This window comes from Arachis ipaensis, chromosome B2, assembly GCF_059453495.1.
Source record: "Arachis ipaensis isolate K30076 ecotype BB chromosome B2, ASM5945349v1, whole genome shotgun sequence".
Taxonomy (NCBI): Eukaryota; Viridiplantae; Streptophyta; class Magnoliopsida; order Fabales; family Fabaceae; genus Arachis; species Arachis ipaensis.
The window spans coordinates 32,646,903-32,663,494 of NC_142437.1; positions in this window are offsets into that span (position 1 = coordinate 32,646,903).

Below are 16,592 nucleotides of genomic sequence, written 5' to 3' on the forward strand. Positions count from 1 at the left end.
CAAGCTACGCATCAAGGACCATTTTACTCGGGAGAGTCTGCACCTAACTTGAGAAATCTCAAGTTAGGCATAAGGTGTTGTGACTCCAAACAAGTTAGTCGCAAGGAGGAGCAAGTTAGGCGCAAAAGGGTGCTTGTACTCTCGGGAGGGTCCAAGTAAGGCGTAGCATTGAAAGGGAGTGAAATCAAGTTAGGCGCAAGGCCTTGTTCATTGGTCCAAGTTGGGTGCACACTGTGGCTTCATGCCTCAAGTAAGGCGCAAGGAAAGCTCAAGTTAAGCGCACCAATTATCCCCTCCCGTTGCACCGAATCCCAATCAAATCAATTCCAGGATTTCTTTCTTTTCCCAAGCCTTCAACCAAACCCAAACCGTGACCAACCCCCATTCCTTCTACACCTGTAACCCCCTCCCCATTCCTTATACATACATTAACCCCCACCCCATTATATATATATATATATATATATATATATGACCATTTGTACCCATAAAAGATGAAAACGCTGACATATGTACCCACACTAGATCGAAACTAAACTTGTACCCACGCAAGATGTCCTCCGTGTGACAAAAGTACCCTAGGTGGCACTCCAACCATCTAAAGACAGGGTACTTTTGTCACACGGAGTGCATTTTACGTGGGTACAAGTTTAGTTTCGATTTAGCATGGATACATATGTCAGCGTTTTCATCTTTTATGGGTATAAATTGTCATTTATTCTATATATATATATTCCCCCTATATATATAAATAAATCAATAAATTATTAACTATATATAAATAAATAAATAAAATAAAAATAAATAAATAAATACATAACTAAATAAATAAATACTTATATATATATATATATATATATATATATATATATATATATATATAACAAGTAATTTTTATCTTTCTTGTCCTTTTATTATTTTAGGCTTTTTTTACATTATTTTTTGTTTTACTCCTCTATACGTTTTTTTTATGTTCCTCCCTGTGTTTAGATTTTCTTTACTTGGGGACAAGCAAACTTTTAAGCTTGGTGTTGTCGCTTCGCTTGTGACTTTTCTGCTTATTTTAATGGCACCAAAGGGAGGCGAATCATCTTCACCGAGGAGCACAGCCTGAAGAATGAGACGGCCACTAGGATAACTGAAGTGGTTGAGTTCCTTTCATTCTATATTTCCTTCTATTCTTATTATGTTATATTCCTATTTTCTGCTATTTTACTTGGTTTCTGCATGATCCTTTGTTATTTCAATTCCTAGGTTCTAGTTAAATTAGTTATTTTTATTTTGTTATTCGTTTTTAATTCTGAAAAGTGTCTCATGTATTGCTCACTGAGCTTGAATCCAAAAGAAAAAGAAGAAAAAGATGCATTGCATGAGAAATAGAGTTTATAACAAAGAATAGTCTTATTTACTTAATTGTGGTGGTATTAATTGTAATTCTGAATGAATGATATGAACAGTGCATATTTGAATTTGAATAAAGGTATGTTAATGTATAAGGAACAGGAATTTAGAGAACCATTATGAATTCTCTGAAATTAGTGAAAGTTAATCCTTGAAGCAAAAAGAAACAGCAAAGAAAAAAAATAAAAAAGCAAGGTCCAAGGCTCTGAGCATCAATAACTAGGGAGGTCAGACACGATTAAAAGCTCAAAGAGTTGTTTCCCTGGTCATATGCTTGTGGTGTGATTGTGTCAACTAATCCTTGAGACAGAACACTAAGAGTCAAGATCAAATGCATTTAACAGAGTATGCCAAAGGCTTTGAGAACCACTGTCTGGGAGTAACTGAAAGGAAAATCAGAACTTAAAGAGAGTTCCCCAGTTAAGTGCTTGTGGTGTTTTTGTGTCAGTGAAGTTTGAGATAAAACATTTAAAGTCACGGCTAGGCTCAAGGTGCAAAGCACCAAAGAAAAGAGAATCAAAGGAAATTTGTTGTGTTCAAGGATTAAATTGAAGTACAAAAGATGAGAGAATTCATAATATTATTCGGATTCTAATTCCGAATGACAATGACATCCTTCTAATTCAAAGGAGAATGGGATGCCAGAACTATTCAGGATTGCAGTTGTAAACCCCACTATAAGAAGAGACATGAGCTTAATCGAACTCTCATTCTCATACAAATTCACATCATAAGCCTATATTAGTTTGGTTGCTTGAGGACAAGCAACAATTCAAGTTTGGTGTCGTGATGCGTGAGCATCTTTCCTATCTTTTCCTAGTGAATTCGCACTTAATTTGTTGAGTTTAATCAAGAATTAATTATTTTTAGCCACTATGGATGTTACTTTGAGTCGTGTGCAATTTTGTTTATTTTAGGTAGTATTTGGCTGGATTTGATGGAGTCTCCGAAAAAAAAGAGAAGAAGGCGAATGATGCTGTCAACCCTGACCTCTCTGCACTCAAACCTAAATAACTCGAGCTACGGAGGTCCAATGGACGTGATTTCAGTGGCGTTGGAAAGCTAACTTTTAGAGCTTTCCAACAATATATAATAGTCTACACTTCTCTCCCACCAATTCGGCCAAGGCTGCGCCTAACTTGAGATTTCTCAAGATAGGCGCAAGACAACAACAACAACACGCAACCATAGGCGTGACTCCTTAAGTAAGGTGCACGAATTCTCCAAGTAAGGCACAGAATCATTCAAGTGAACTCAAAACCATGCGGCCAAGCTCAAATAAGGTGCAAGGTATCCTTGAGTTAGGCGCAACACATGAGCTTGGATAGCCATTCCTCACTGCACCCTTTAAGTAAGGCGCAATGTCAAGCCAAGTTAGGCGTGCCTTCCTACGTAGCAAGTGGTCCCCATTCATCAATTGAAGACGCACGGATTGTTTAATTAATTCTGATTTAAACTTTATTTTTATTTTAAAATAGGAAAAGATATTATTTTAGTTTTAGAAAATAGATTTTAAATTAATTAGGACTAGATATAAAAGAGAAAAGAAAATTCTCTTCGGGGATTATTCCACCTCATTCCAATTTATAGTTTAAGAGAATCCTAGTTTCCACTCTGAACCATGAACAACTAAACCTCCACTATTAAGGTTAGAAGCTCTGTTTATTGTATGGATTGATTCTATTGTTTTTCTATTTGAATTCATGTATTGATTCATATAATTCAAGAATTGTTTTCGTTTTTTATTTTATGAATTTGGGTGGAACGGAAGTATGACCCTCTTTCTAATTGAGTTCTTGTATAACTTGGAAAAGCTCTTTACTTGAACAACAGCTTGAAAACATATTCTCCTAAATCTCTAATTATCTGAACTTAACGGGATACGTGACATATAATCCTCTTATATTTGGGTAATTAGGATTTCTGTGGTATATAACTAGAATTAAACTTCACTTTCTAATTGGAATTAATTGACCATGGAATTAGCTGTTGATGAGAGTTAGAGGAGACTAAAAAGGTCTAAAGAATTAGAGTTTAGTCACATATAGTTTGCCATGAATTGAATCTTGCATGATTAAAATAGTTAGTAAGAAAAGTCAATCCGGAAAATAGATAACTCTGAAGCCTTAACTGTTTCTCCATATATATTTCACAACTTATTTACTGCTTGCCTTCTAATATTTTGAATTTACTGTTTAATACTTTTGAACTTTCAAACATCATTTTCTGCTTGCCTATCTAAGTAAATCACTTAACCATTATTGCTTAGTCCATCAATCCTCATGGGATCGACCTTCATTCACATGAGGTACTACTTGGTATGACCCGGTGCACTTGCCGGTTAGTTTATGGTTATAAATTTTGCATCACCTAGCTTGAACTTGAAGCCTCGAATTGCCAATGCACCAAAGGATTTGTACCTAATTTTAGTAATCTCCCTCTAATTTTGAACTTTTATCTTTATTAATATCAGATTCTTCAAATAACCTTGCAGAGTACCAAGTCCCAAAGTTTGAAACAACATTAGATCTAGACAATCAAATACAATTTTTTTATTATTGTTTATATTACAACCATTTACATAAATATTTATAACAACATACTCAATCCTAAACATTACCAGAAAATATGTAAAGAGAATTGAAATGAAATTCGTGTTATAATGACAAGAATGAGTTCCTTATATAGTTAAAAATTTTTGTCCCTATGTATTACGTATGCACATATAACAACTATTATTAAACAAGTATTTCGTCTTCACTATGGATAAGATCTGTTTAAAATGAGACCAGTGATTTATTTCGTCTGCAGACTGGATACTTTGTCAATGTTCCCTACTTATCTCGTCTTTTTTAAGGACGAGATACGTTTATAAAAAAATCATTCTATTTGAGGACGAAATAAGTAATAAAGTGTAAAAAAGTAAATTCTATCATTTTTGCATTTTTAATATTTACTTTATCTTATTTTATATATAATAAGAGAGCAGTGGATAGTTAGGTGCATGACAAGTAGAACTTTCTTTCATTGACAAGTGTGTAGCTTATACTATTAATTTAAATGGTATATATATATAACAAGAGAAGTAGTATAACTATAAAAATATATTAGAACAATAGTGAAACTTAAAACACATGCTTTTTAACAATAGTGGAAAAAAAAGGCGGCAATTGTTAAAAGTTAAAATACATTACAATAACCAATTTATTTATAACATCCTTTTCTCTTTGCCATCGTAAATTATTGTATTCTCTTCCAAGAAACAAAAAAAGATATTCATCCATCACCAAAAAAAAAAAGGGTTTCGCCCCTGTAAAATGTATCATCATGGCTGAGAACTTTGATTACCTTGCTGATGTGAATGCAAAAAATCTTTATTAGAGCTTCAAGGTCTTTGTCGTTATGGCTTGGGATGTTCCAAGTAGATTCAATGACAAGGAGGTTATGAGCATGGAGTTGGTGCTTCAGGATAGTAAGGCAAGTAGTCTACATTTAGAGTTTTTTTATCCTTTTTTTTCATTTTTGTAAGGTGTTTATGTATTAGTAAAGAACCTAATGTGATTAAACGTGTACATTGTGAATGGCAGGTTCATAGGTTGCAAGCTTTGATACCGAAACCATTGGTTAAGAAATGGAAGGATGTCATAGTGGAGTTTTAGATGCACACGATGAAAAATTTCGTTGTTTTGGATAACACTACACACCCCAAGGTAACTCCGGATAAATATATATTGGTTTTCTTACACCGGACCAGGGTTCATCACATTGAACATCCAAGCTTTCCACTTGATGCCTTTCGCTTGAAGTCATTTAAGGAATTGCTTACTGCTGATAAGTTGGACGACTCTGAACTTATTGGTAAGAAATCCTTTGGTGGTGTACATAGCTTTCTAATATAAACATTTCCCCCCAACCCTCTAACTTGGATTTATTTTCTAAAGCTGAGCTTATTTTATTTCTAGACATGTAGATATAGTTGGTGAGGTTGTAGGCAAAGAGGATCCCAGGGATTTGGTAACCAGCAAATGGGTGGAGACTAAACGATTGGCCATAATCCTACAAGATTTATAGTATGTGCTAATTATAACTAAAGGCTTTACATGTATAAATCTTTAATTAGTGCATATTGTCTCATGCAACATTTTTTTCGTGTAACTGACAGAAACAATAAGATTAGTTGTGCTCTGTTTGGTAAAATGGTAGACGACCTTTTACCTCATCTTCACGATAGAAGGGTTGAACCTCTCATTGCAGTGCTCTAATATTTTAAACCCAATAGATGGAACGGTATGTCTTCTTCATGCTGTTCAAACGAGAAAAAATCACTATAGTTTTCATGATATTTTAACCGCTACTGACATAAGTATTATGATGGATTAATGCACAAAAACTAGGTAAAACATCTGTCCAGAATCATTTATATGTTTCCAAGTTGCACATCAATGATGGTTTAAAAGAAGTTGTTGGATTCCGAAATAGGTTAGCATCATCTTATTATACATCAAAATGCATTTTTATACATTGAAAATATAAAGATTGGGCGAAAAATATATTAAAAGAATTTTGAGAATTTTGTAGATTTCTTAGCAGAGTGCCTACAAGTTTCTCAAGGATTAGCCAAGTTTCATCTCAAGGGGGATGGTCTGGAGCCGATGAGATAAACCAAGGTGTTGTGTTGGTGAAGACTATTGAGCAAGAACTTAATGTTAAAGAGGTAAATATATATGATAATTTCCAGTTCATCCCTTATATATTAGTTACTTTTTGGGGTCTTATTAAATGGATAATAATTTATTTGTTAATGAAACTAGGAAGGTCCGATATGGATATGTGCAAGTGTAACACCCTAACTACCAAAGCTCACACTTCCGGCTGCGCGACTCTGATAGCTCGGACATTACGACGACACTTATATTATTTAATACTAAAATATGAGCCTGTTTAAAACTTTAAACCGCAGTAGCGCTCCCAAAGATACTTTCGTTCGATAACGTACATCCATAAATACCATACAACTTACAAAACTCAGAAAGAGCACATCCATATATATACATACATATATATAAGTAATATTACAACCATAATCCAATACAATTCCTATCCCTCTTACAGATTATATCAAGATAAAGGCGAGGGTGCAGCAAACCATAACTAAAACAATACAGAGCATCATAACAACAATTAAATAAGCTCTTCGTAACTTCTGCGCCCATATCCTGAAAGGGGAAAAATGTAGGGGGTGAGAACATCATCCTCGAAAGGGTTCTCAGTAGAAGGTTTTTGGGAATTACTGTAATAGGATACATGAAGATAACTGCACCAGTGATTCATAACCGTCTTATGCCTCTTTTCAAAAACAACGGTTTACAATGAAAGTAAAGTCGGAAATCTTTTCGGAAAGAAGAACCGTTCAATTCTCAAAACTCAAAAGCCTTTCAAAACGGTTTATCTATGCGGAACCAAAATAGCCTTTCATATTTTTCCAAATCAAAAACACAAAACCGAAATCAACCATCGGTCCATCTCAATCCAACCACGGCCCTAGGCCCAAACAATCCAACCAACAACCAATCACCACAATCCAACAGAGTCCCAGATGCAAACACAAATAGGAAGTTCAAGCACAAACAAACAGTTATTATTACAAGTAGAACAGTTAGCAATTAATCACATAGGCAAACCAAGTATAATATGCACACCCAACCAATGTCACACAAATGCATATGATGCATGCCTGTCCCTAGTGGCTGATGATATCATCTGTCGGTTATAGAGCCAACCCGACAAGTCCTGGTAGCTAACCATTGGACTGTCCCTCTGTCGTGCATCCCCAACTCGAGTTATACTCATCATAAGCTTGATCATAATCACGATCCATATCCATCACCCTCACTGGTGAATATTTATCCATCACCATCACTGGTGAATATTTATGGGGGCGAGCTCATCCGGGCTTTCACAGTGCCCGGCCACACTTACGACATAGGGTCAAAAGAGCTTCGAGTCTCAACCTGGAGCACGTGGTGGCTAGCCACTGCTTCCTCCCAGGGAAACTCTTATCTCCGATAGTGGAAGTGCAACATTCTCATTTATCAATGATTCAGCATAAACATGCAATCAATCTCATCCATGGATCAACATCCATCTCAGCCATCCGACTCACGGTTCATTCCAGAACCAGCCAATATTCATATCATACACAGCCATTCCGGCTCACGGTTCAATCCAGAACCAATCAATATTGATAATCACACACAGCCATTCCGGCTCACGGTTCAATCCAAAACCAGTCAATATTCATAATCATACATAGCCATTCCGGCTCATAATAAAACAGCACTTCCACCATTCAAAATCATCAGATTTATGAAATCGGCATTTAAGCCATAAATCATTTTCTCAATTCATTTCACTTTGAAATCAAGTTTCAACTCTTTTCAGCCTTGGCTTTAGAAATCTCGTTTCTCAAATCATCTCAGGCTCATAAGCCAAATTTACTCAAAGTGAGTTCCCTTTTTAAAACAAAGCCACTTTCGGCATTCTCTTTCCAAAACTTCCAAAACCATGGCAAGTTAAGGATTTATTTCAAAATATTCAAAATCACCCACACAACAATGGGATTTCATAACAAAAGTTGCTCGGCAGAGTCCCAAGTCTTTAGGGGAGAATAACATAACTCATTTCGCCAAATTCATTTAAAATCATTAAAACATTGGCTTTCTGATTTGAGTAAGCAAATAGGATCTAAGCCAAACCGAGTCACGTAATCATTTACTTCTTTCAAAGCCGTTTCCTTTACCTAGGTAAAACCAGCTTCAACCCCCATGATAAATTCTAAAGCATTTCGACTGTTCAAAATTGTTTTAGTTTTGCAAAAGTTCAGAATTCAAGGAGCACTTAAAACCTTTCTCAAACATTTCAAAATGAAACTTGTCAATAGACATTCAGGTTCTTTCAAAGCCATTGAAACTTCTTTAATTGAAACTCCCAAGTCAAATTCAAAGGCATAAACCCTTTTCACATTCAAACAGCTTTAAAACACAAGTTTCACCTAAATAACTTTCTCTTGAAAGAGATACAATGCCTTTCTTAAGAAGCAAGACTAAATTACGATTTCCCCTTTTACTAACTCATTTCAAAAGCATGAATCATCCTTTTCTTGATAATTTAAATAAAATAGTAGAAGTCTTTAACTCATCATTTTCCAGACAACATTTTAATAAAGACTCGGATTTTATAGAAATTTCGGCAGCACCTCCCCTAAAACTTGGACTTTTGCCACCCGGTTCGGGTCCCAACTAAATTGTTTCTCATTCCTTTTCAACAGCTCAAAACCAGAAATCAATTCAAAAGCAAGCTAAATCCAACAGTCGCCTCAATGGCATACCTCAAGGAAACCATTTCAAAAATCAACTCAATATCAACCGATTTAACTCATTTATAAAGCTTTAAAGAATCGGTTCAGCAATAAATCATTTATCAAAACCAGAGCAATTAAAGCAACCCAGGCTGAATTTCAAGAGCATTCTATCTTTTACATCATCAAAATAATTGAATCAATTCAAACCAATCCTCAACGGATTAAACTCATTTCAAATATTTAAAGAATCAACTTCAAACATTACATTTTACGAGCCACACAACAATTCAGCCAAACCAACATTCATAGTCATTCGAGTCAATCAATTGATACATAAGGCAGATACAATCACCAAATACACAATATCTCACATCAGTACCCATATGTAATAACTCCAATAATAAACTATAGTTTTTGGAAAGCGCCCCTACCTCAAAACGCAATTCCATAATCCAAACGCCTCATCAAGTCCATTTCCGCCTCAACCCGAACTGACGGCAACCAAATCCTCAGCTCCGCTTGTTTTCCTCAATAGAAGAAACAACCTCAACGCCACAAGTAAACTCGGATTCTAATCCCTAGAACCGTCAGCATCATAAACACTTTATTACACGGAATTGAACACTAATGCAGGGCTTTCGAAACAAAAATACTGACTAAAAAGGGCTTTTCGAAATGAGCCTGCTTACCGCAACAAGGGAAGAACAACTACACCGAGTAGCGACAGTTCCGATGGTGTTTCCAGCAACACCCGTGCCACCACCGGCGGTCGGAAATGCAGAGCCGCAGGTCCTCCGGCAGTGACAACGTAACATATGACAGCCCCTTTATTAAACATAATAGTTTCAGTGACAGCTTCAAACAAATTGAATTGGCGAACTAAGAACTAGAAACAGGGCAAGCTCCCCAGAACGGCAGCGACCAGAAATTTTGGCAGCGGCAGAGCAATTCCGGCGGCATAAACCGCAGCAACGGCGCGGATCTCCCTTCCTCCAGCGGTGACGCAGGTGGCTTCCGCGGTGACGACACCAGCCACAACAAGGACGGCGGCAGTGAAACCCCCACAGCGACGAGTTTTCTGGCGACAGAGCAAGCAGAACTGGCGACGGCAAGGAGGCCCGGCGACGGCGACCCAGGCGGCGATGGTCTCCCCTGTCGCGCTCTCCCTCTCACTGCTGTGCAAACTCCCGTCTCCCTCTCTCTTTGTGCTCGCCGGCAGAGGCAAGATGGCGGCGACTCAGCAAGGATGAGCTCCTCTGGTTCGGTGACAGATGCGCGGCTCAGGCTCCAGGGACAGGACGGCGGCAGACCCTAGTAGCAGCGGCAGCAGGTGTGGCTTCGACAACACCTAAGCGCGGTGAGGATGCAGCAGAGCCTTGCGACGGTGACTGGCGGCGACGCTCCTCCTTCCCCTCTTCACCGCAGCTTAGTCCCCCTCTCCCTCTCTTCTGCCCTTTCCCGACTCAGCCTCCCCTTTCTTTTTCTTTTCTTTTGTTCAAGAAGGAAAGCAAGCTGCGCTTGCTACTGCTGCTGGGTGAGGGAAACATTGTGGGTGTTACGGCTGGGTCTTGGGGGAAAACGGGTCGGGTTATGGTTTTTAGGGTTAGGGTTTCATTTTCAAAAATTAAGGTTAGGGGTAAAATGGTAATTTCAAATGAAATTAGAGATAATATAGTAATTAGAAATAAATTCTAGTCCAACAATAATAATGTATAAAAATACTATTTGCTCCTCTATTTTTACAAATTACTTTCAATAAAATGCCCAAATCAAATAATTAGAAATAATATACTTAATTTCTTCATTTTTCCAAAATAGCAATAGTAATATTTAAAATATTACTTACCTAATCCAAATCATATAAATTCCTTATTATTTCATAACTCGCAACTTTATAATTTAAATATAGAAAATATTCCAATAATTATAAAATTGGATAAAGATCATATCTCGTCTCAAATCCAATAAATCAAAACTTGCCTTAATTATCTTTAATAAAATAATTTCTGAAATTAAAGTTATAAATAACTGTAGGATTTGAGACTTGATCATAATAAGACTTTTCAAAAATCTTGGGTCTTACAGCAAGCATTGTATCTTTAAATGTTGGCAAGGATGATTGGTTTTACAAATCATGCAGGAAGTGTCCAAAAAAAAGTTGATACTCCTATTGGAAATAGATATGAATGTACCAAGTGTGGACACACTCATGGTTGTGCATCTTTGAGGTGTAGATAAATTTATTTTCATCAGTAAAATTATATCATTATCTTAAACTATAAACGTGTTTAGATTCTCAAATGATATTATTCCTTAATATGTAATATTAGGTTCAAGGTATAGGTCATGGTCCACAATGAAACTGGGAGCATCACCCTCTTGCTTTGGGATAAGGAAACAACTCAACTTTGCAAAAAGAGAGTTAAACAAGTAATGGAGGATGATGTCAGTACACTCAAAGGCTTTATAGTGTTTAGAAAGTGGCATTTCATCCTCATATCATCATATAACCTATAGTTTCCATGTTAGTTTTATAGAGTCATGTCATAACTTGTAGGTTATAAGTGACAATGCTTATCCACCCACCTTTGATAACATGATGGATAGGAAAGTTCTATTCAAGATTAATGTGAAGTTTGCCAATATCAAGGGTTTTGAGCAAATATATACTGTTATAAAAATTTGTGATGATGAGGATATCATTGGGAAGAATATGCCTAAAGAGATTGCTGAGAATACATCTACATTTGTTACTGTACATTTATAACTTATATTGAAAGTGTCAAGTAGAATGAATTGTTCAATGTGGGTTGTTAACTATAATACCTATATAGAGTAATGTTTTTTTTTTCAAAATAGGAAATTTGGGGTAGAAACTCCTTGGACATGTCAGAAAATATTGTTAATATTAAGTCTGATACTAATCCTCAATTTACACTGGTAAGTAAAGGTATGTTTAAGGTTTAAAAAGCAAACTAATTATCCTTATATCTATCAAGATTTTGCGAGATTCCTATTTTGAAAACATCATGGTATGTATCGAGATATCTTTCTATGTAGGATGGCATGAAGGAGTATATATCAACCCTCAAATGCAAAACCCCTGGTAAGAAAACTACCAGCCTTTTAAAGATTGAAGGTATGAATGAGAATGAGGATGAAGGACAACTGTCAACTAATAGAGGTGGCAGGAAGGGTGTAAAGAGGATCAAGGCAAATATGGCTCAAGTGGAGCATTGAGTCATAAGCTGGGATGTTGGACAATGCTATAAAATATTTTGTATGTCTTTTGTTTTATAATATTTGAGAACCTAAGAACATGTTCTACATTAACTACTCACTACTACATTGTGAAAGTACACAATTTATTGGCTATATTTTATGCAATGTTTAAGTTTGTAATGTCATGACAATGTTTTGTATTGCACTAAAGTGAAATCCTTGGACTTTTACGGAAGACAGACTTTTAGCATAATTAGAGAAGTGTGGTCATGATTTGCATTAACATATCTAGAGTTAAACAGTTTATGTATATCCAATGTAACTACAACAATTTAGCATAACTATATAATGATATCAATATTATCATCATCAATAATTGAACCTTAGAATTCATTTGGACAAAGAATATATCATGAACAATGAAATTTACTAAAGTTAGATCTATGTTGTATAAAGAATATACAATTACAGGATCTTAAAAAATTTCGTATAATAAGTATAAGGAACATGTGTGTTTAAATGGTTTTGCCAAGTATGAGACATTAGATGGAACATAAATTAAAGTTTAGGATAAATTAATATGATAGCATGCCAAAAAGTTATCACATTATATCTACATGTGTGGGAGACATGAGAATTTCAATTATTTTTCTTATACATAAAAAGTTGAGTATTTTAATACTGGCAGACGTATCTAAATAGTTCGGAGTATAAAGTGTTAAATAACGTCATTAGGAGAGAAATGATGGTTTTATACTAATTAAATTATGATATTTGTACAAATAAACTCAATAGGAAGCACATATATGAAATTCAGCTAGATAAAGAAAATGGAACATAATTCTTAAAAAAATTTATGAAGTTTAAAATTGATCAAGGTTCTCATTGCTAATAGTAAAAAGAAATAAACAAGTACTTTACATCAAAATAAATTTTCAACTGTTGTGGCCAAGACATATCATGCAATGAGAACCATGACTTACTCTTTAAAATATAATAAAATTAAACAAAAATACTCTATAGATATATTACATTTGTTTATCTATATAAACCCAACTTGAATCACCTTTTTGTTTGACAAATTTTATTTTTAAAATATGGTAAGTGCTTTATGCTCCTATTAGGATTTTGTCTCATCAAACAAATTAAAGTGACTACTGATATGGATTCAGATTTCAATGTATGATTTAAAATTAAAAAATAATCACTTTCACATATTAATTGTTTCCGTCATGAAGGAAAGGCATTTTCACACGCTAAATCGATGAGATAAGCTTTTACGTCAAAGTAAAGAAATAATTTATATCAACCAATCTGTAACCACACTTTTTTGCATTATTTAAACAACTCAAATTTTAAGCTCACAATGAAAAGTATAAGAGAAAGAGATTAGACATTAGTCAAGAATCAATTTTTATTGTTATTTATAGTTTATAATATTGATTAAGTCCACGTTGGACATGTACCCCCACCCTCTCAAAATTTTTCAAGTCACATCTAGCGCAAAAAAGTGTATCAACTTTAGTCTAACTTATTATTTGAAGAAGTATAGATATTTTACAATGGACATATATATATATATATATATATATATATATATATATATATATATATATATATATAAGTGACATAGATTTGATAGCTTCTTAAGTAATGATGTTGTGCATTTGAAATTAAATTTAAAAAAAAAAATTGAACCCACACACACAGTTTCTCCCTTAGTTAAAACAACAAGTTTAATTTTAATGAAATCTAAAAAAAAAATTGAAAAACCAAACTTTTTTAAAACAGTAATAATACTGTTTCAATTTTATGAACTTATCTTTATTAGTTACAAAAGATAATCACTTTCTTAACAATAGTGTTTCCTTATAATATGGAACCCATTTTAATTTACCAAACTGATGAATGTTGTGGATATTTATCACTGACAAATTGTTAAAAAAGAGCTTTTCTGAGGACACATTAAACAACCAAAATCTTAAGCTAACAATGGAAAGTGAAAGATTTTGGGCAAGATATATTACTAATTAAAAATGTATTCATTGTATTAGTTAATATGTCATTTTCATCTTCAAGTTGTATAGGGATATAGACTAAAAGTTACTAGTGATATGTATCTAACCCTAAATAGAAAATCTTTTTGGATCGTACAAATAAAGTTTCATAGTTTAGGATGTGCCATTATATAATAAAACAATACAAGATTATTGTCCACATTATATAATCTCACTACTCAATGTTAGAGTATAAATAGTTAAATAACACCATCTCTAATTATATTAGTTGACCTAAAACATTAACTAATAGGAGCTATATCTCCTATATTAGGTAATCAATGAGATGGATAATAATGTTTTATTATACAAAACCAAGATTCTTTAAGACGGTTATTTGTTCATTTACATGTAGTTTTAAAACTCCTTACTAATAATATTACCTTATAACCGATTATTTTTTGTACTTATTTTTATTGACTAATGGTCAATAATGTTATATAACTTTTGCACTTATCTTTTTCATGGACAAAAGATAATTATGTTCTTAATAATAGTGTTTTCTTTTTTAAGATGGTTATTTGTTCAATTACAAGTAATTCTAAAACTACTTAATAATAATAATATTATCTAATAACTAGAAAAGCCATTTTTAACATAAAATGATTAATGAACATAGCTTATCTTTATGAGTAACAGAAATTCGTAATATCATTCTCAAAAAGAGCTTTTTTAAAGGGCACAATAAATAATCCAAATCTTAAGCTAACGACAAAAATTGAAAGGTTTTAGGCAGGACATAAGATCAATTTAACATGCTTCAAGTCTACTGGTCATGCCAGTTTCATTTTGAAGTTATGTGAAATCTGTACTAATGGTCAATAATGTTATATATCTATCCATAAACACAATAAGTAGTTCAATCCTATAAAATATATTATTAAGGGCCATACACTACAACACTTTTTTCTTTTTGAAGTTGAGGCTGTGCCATTATATAATAACAAGGTTAGTGTCCATTGTATTATCCCATTACCCAACACTAGAGATCAAAAAGTTAAATAAGACCATCTCTAAATATATTAGTTGACCTAAACTGTTACCTAATAGGACCCATGTCTCCTATATTCGCTAATCAATGAGAAGGAAAACAAGTAGATTATTTCAGTAGTCACATCGCATGATACAAAATTAAGAATTTTTTAAGCCATTGATATGTTCATTTTCATCGACTTCTATGACCCCTACTCTTATTTACCTTAGAATAGAAACTGTGTGCATTCATAGGGAAAGCAAGAAAGACATTTTGCATTACTAGCAAAAAATTTCTTGAAACATAATACAGAGTATTGAACCCCTTAATAAGAACCATAATTAAAACAACTGCAAAAAAAAAAAGATCACCCAAATAGAGAAACAAAATGAATAAAACCAACATACTTTTCAAATAACCATTCAACAACCTACCAATAAGAATAAAAAAATACAAATAACTAATTTATAAAACCAAAGTAGTATTTAAATAAGCATTTTACAACCTACCAATAAGAATTAAAAAGAAATAAATTTAATGACTTATTTAAATTATTTTATCCACAAATAATAATTATTTTCCATGCTCTCAATAACTATTAACTAATATGAGATTTAATTTTCTATTGGATTTTAAATACCTCAGACAAACCTTTGGTGGGAGTGAATTTAATTTTAAATGGAATCCCAATTGCACAAAAATTTACATTGCCTTATATATATGGAAAAAAATCCTGACAAGCATAGTATTATATGAGAGGTCGTATGGCAAGCGCAGTCTATTATTTTATTTATAAACAAAATCCATGTGTTGGAGGGTCAAAAAACGTTATTGTATAAATTACTATGAAAGATACACATTTACCTCATCTTAAAGAGAAAATTTCACTTCTCTCTCTTGAGAGATACTAAAATGACACTCTCCTCTATTTATAAAATGTATATTTTCCTCCCTTATAACTTTTAGAAAACCTCTTCTTTAATCTATTTTAAACTTTTTGTGTTAATTAATGTTAACTTTATCCATTTTTCAAGAAAAAATAAATTATTTTTTACAAAAATATCCTTTTACAAAAATTTTATTTTGTTGTCATTAAATTTTGCTTACTAAAATACCTTTTAATAAATTATTTTTTATTGATTAAATTGTATTTTTACCAAAATATTTTTTAAAATATTTTAATAATTAAATTAAGTTTTTCTAAGATACCCTTCAATAATTTTTCAATTATTAAAATATGATTTTACCAAATTTTTATTAACAATTATAGTTATATTTTACTATTAATTTCTAATATCAATATATATTATTCTAACATTAAATAAAAAAATCTTGGTAAAATTATTTTGTAATATCAATATATATTAATTGTTATACATATTAACAGTGGTAAGATTTTTTTTATTTAATGTTAAAATAATATATATCTATATCGAAAAATTTAAAGTAAAGTATAAAAATAATTGTTAACAAAAATTTTGGTAAAATCACAATTTAATAATTAAAAAATTATTAAAGGATATCTTAGAAAAAAATAATTTAATTATTAAATTTTTTGGTAAAAATACAACTTAATTAA